This window comes from Podarcis raffonei, chromosome 2 (genome assembly GCF_027172205.1).
Source record: "Podarcis raffonei isolate rPodRaf1 chromosome 2, rPodRaf1.pri, whole genome shotgun sequence".
Taxonomy (NCBI): domain Eukaryota; kingdom Metazoa; phylum Chordata; class Lepidosauria; order Squamata; family Lacertidae; genus Podarcis; species Podarcis raffonei.
This window is the reverse complement of record NC_070603.1, coordinates 56,288,115-56,292,456: the sequence shown is the minus strand read 5'-3', so window position 1 is coordinate 56,292,456 and position 4,342 is coordinate 56,288,115.

Genomic DNA, 4,342 nt, shown 5'->3' with positions numbered 1-4,342 from the left:
AGCAGAAGCTCCGCCCCGGCCCCCTCCCCTTCGATCGCCCGGCTGCGGCCGCCGTGCAAACAGGAACTGCTGAGCTTCGCACTTCTTCCTCCTTTCCGCTTAGCTCAGCTCTTCTTGGGGCGAAAAACCCGAAGGCACTTCTGCTTTGCAAGTGGGGCTAGGCTGGCGACGGAACGGTGTCGTGTGTCGAGCGCTCTGCTCCAAGGTGCCAGCCGGCCACGACCTTTCCCAGGATACTCCATTCTGTTTGCCCTCCCATCCCACTTTTCTAAGTTTTCATTGTTTATTTCCTCGAAGGTGGTGGAAACTGCTTAGAGGTTTTCATCAGTTGAGGCTGGTATGTAAATCTTGTCAGATAATACTAATGAAACAAATTCCCTCCCCAATTTTCTTCCTTGCAAGAACCCAGTGCGGTAAGTAGGTTAGGTTAAGAGGCAGTAACTTGCCCAAGGCCACCCAGTGCATTTCATGACTGAGGGATTTGAACCCTGGTCTCCTAAGGCCCTAGTCTAGCCCTTTAACCACTGATTACTATTGCTGTATCCAGGAATCTGATACAAGCTCAGACTGTTCATAATTAAATCTTTGGTCCAAAGCAGTTTTACAAGCTTATATGAATTCTGAAAACCTGCTGAGTCTGTCCATCCTCCTCCTCATCAATATAAAACAGACACACTTAGAGCAGCAGTTTCTGTAATTTGGCACAGTCAAGATTGTTAAACAGTCTTAACGGGGTGCAAACAGACAAAGCTCTTGACAGTATCTACAACCAGTCTGGACTTTGCCTTTGTAAGCGGTTGGTACAAAGTAGACAAACTTCAATGGCCAGCATGTTGTTGTTTAGTCGTGTCCGACTCTTCGTGACCCCATGGACCAGAGCACGCCAGGCACTTCTGTCTTCCACTGCCTCCCGCAGTTTGGTCAAACTCATGCTGGTAGCTTTGAGAACACTATCCAACCATCTCATCCTCTGTCGTCCCCTTCTCCTTGTGCCCTCCATCTTTCCCAGCATCAGGGTCTTTTCCAGGGAGTCTTCTCTTCTCATGAGGTGGCCAAAGTATTGGAGCCTCAGCTTCACAATCTGTCCTTCCAGTGAGCACTCAGGGCTGATTTCCTTAAGAAAGGTTTGTTCTTGCAGTCCATGGGACTCTCAAGTCTCCTCCAGCACCATAATTCAAAAGCATCAATTCTTCGGCGATCAGCCTTCTTTATGATCCAGCTCTCACTTCCGTACATCACTAATGGCCAGCATAGGAATGGGTTACCAGGCAGACAGCAGTGGCTTCTTCCAGCAATAGCTCTTGGAGAAAGCAGATCAGTCACAGGAGCAGAGGAAGCTACTTTATCTGTGTCAAAGCATTGGGCCATCCAGCTCAGCTTTGTACTAAACTGATGGACAGTGTAGAGTTTTAGACAGGAAGCTTTCCCAGCCCTACCTGGAGATGCTAGGGACAGAATCTGAGTCTTAGACATCCCAAGCAGATGTTCTGACGCTGTACAATGGACTCGCTCTCATATAAAAGCTACCACCTGCAAGGGAAACTCTTGATTTTTAACACTGCTCTTTTGTGCGAATGCATTTCTGTGCAAAAGAGCCGTTTTAATTGTAAAAATAGAAATAACCATAAATGTGCCTTCAGCAGTTGGTTGTGGGGAAAGGCAGACTGCAGCCTTTCCTTTGGGCTGATGGAAACAAAATGGAAGTAGGGGACATGGAGGGAGATAGCACCCAGAAAAACATCACCACAGGCAGTGATTTTTTTCATCCGGAACTCACAGAAACTCACTTCCGGCACCTCTCAGGTGGGCACTTCCTACTGTAATTCTTGTGCCATTCATTGAATTTTAATAGGCTTACTGAGGAAAATAAAGATGCTGTCATCGCATTTCCTTATGAAAGAAAACTTCTTATACAGTTTTATATGGATAAATATGCAAATAAGTTCTATTCAGGTGATGTTTTATGAAAGAGTCACATGTCATTCTGGAATGACCAGCACCACCTGAAATGTAGGAATATATGCAAGGAGACTTTAAATGATGAGGAAGATGTCTGGGTGTTGGCAGGCTACTTCAAGGCCCTACTGTAAATACATTCAACCCTAGTATGATACTTTAATACACCTTCAGTTTGTTCACCTCTGCAGGAAAATTAGGGAGGATGAAAAAGGCATTTAATAGGTTATACTGATTACCTCAATGAAGAAAAAGCTGCAAGTCACATACACATAGGGACTGTGATCTTATCAAGTCAACATTACAATAATAGGGTGCCCTTCTTGGGTTTGGGCTTATTAATCAAGGAGCTTTTTTGTCCTTACCGTTAATATCCTGAAGGAGTGCTTCTTCCTATACAGTGGTACCTCAGGTTACATATGCTACAGGTTACATATGCTTCAAGTTACAGACTCCGCTAACCCAGAAACAGTGCTTCAGGATAAGAACAGAAATCGTGCTCCAGAGGCGCAGCAGCAGTGGGAAGCCCCATTAGCTAAAGTGGTGCTTCAGGTTAAGAACGGACCTCCGGAATGAATTAAGTACTTAATCCGAGGTACCACTGTACTGTACTGTCCTGCTCATGCATTTAAGATCTTCAACTAAGGCCCTTCTCCAAGTGCTGTCTCTTTGTGTATTGCGTTATACTTGCATGAAGGAGACAGCCATTTCCTGGTGGCACTGTAATTTTGGAAAACCCTCCTTAGATAGACTTGACTGGCATTGACATTACAATATTTTTGAAAGCAGGTCAAGTCTTTCTTGTTTGCCAAGTCATTTTAAAGGGGCTACATTTTGTTTTTAGCTATTGTATTTTGATCCTTGTTTTATGATGGCTTATGTTTTGGTTTTGTGATGGTTTCTCTTTTGCTTTTATGGTATTTTATGACTGATGTTATAGCTGTACGCCAGCCTTCCTTTGCTTTGCAAGCTATCATATACTTGCTAAGCAAACAATAAAGATAAAATTCAGTTAAATAAAACATAGAAATAGGAAGGTACAGACTAACGGTACTTTGAAAGCTGTTTTACATGTGATGTTCCTAACTGCAGGAAATAACAGACACAATATAATTCTCTTCCATAGCAGTTACAGATGACAACATCCAGGCATTTTGCTCTTATCAAGTCAGAAACCCATTTGTTACTAATTGCTGAAATTTAGCAGGTATAAAATCATGTTACTAGGTTCACAATACATCACTGCTGCCTTTATCATCAGGTTTGGTTATACAGCTCCTGGATAATTCATACCATATTTGGAAAGCAAATGACTAGAAACAGTCTTTATTCAAGAGATGTTTCCAACGTCATAGTTTCTTTCATCCCTGATGTTCCAACCAAGGCAGCCTTTTACCAACTTTCTTTCAAATTACCAAAACATCAAGAAAAAGAGCTCCAATGGGGTCAGATTTTTAAAAAGTAAAATCCTATGATCCAGACAAAGCTAAGTGCAGCTACATTCTATTGGTTACACTGAGGGAGCTGAATAGTTGCATATGGCTGCAATCCTATACACATTTATATGGGAGTAAGTATCATTGAATTCACTAGACTTTGCAGTTAACATGCATAGGAAGGGGCTGCAAATCTTCTATTAGTATCAACAAGACTAAAAAACACATGACTTTGGCTGTATTGAATCTGCCATATCTGATAATTTACTAAATAGCTGAAGAGCAACCTAGCCAAAGTTAACCATTTTTCGGTCCTGTTGATTTCTATTTATTGTCATTGATCTCTTTATACAATGAATTGTGAATAAAGAAGATGAAGAATTCCTTCAGAAGATGCAAGAACTGGAGCAGGTACTGAGTGTGCATCCTAGTACACTGGTCCCTCGGTTTAAGAACAGTCCTGTTTATGAACGATTCGGTTTACGAACTCTGCAAAACCGGAAGTAGTGTTCGGTTTGCGAACTTTACCTCGGTCTACAAACGGAAACCGAATGGTGGAAGGGCACCGGCGGCGGGAGGCCTCATTAGGGAAAGCGTGCCTCAGTTTAAGAATGGTTTCAGTTTAAGAACAGACTTCTAGAACGATTAAGTTCATAAACCGAGGTACCACTGTATAACCAATATTCCCCTGGAGCTGTGCATTGCAGAGGAAGATCAGAAGTGGACCCCTTGACTTTCTGCCACGTATTGTCAACTCAATCAATTAACCATCAACCATGCTAAGTCCAAGATTCTGATTTTCTCCAGAAGCCGGAGATTATACAAATGGAAGCTTGGTGGAGCAAAAATAGAGCAAGTCCTAAAATTTCAATACCTAGGAGTTATTTTTCAATACAATTTGGGGTGGAAAGCTCAAATTCAACACCTACTTAACAAGGCCAAAACCTTGT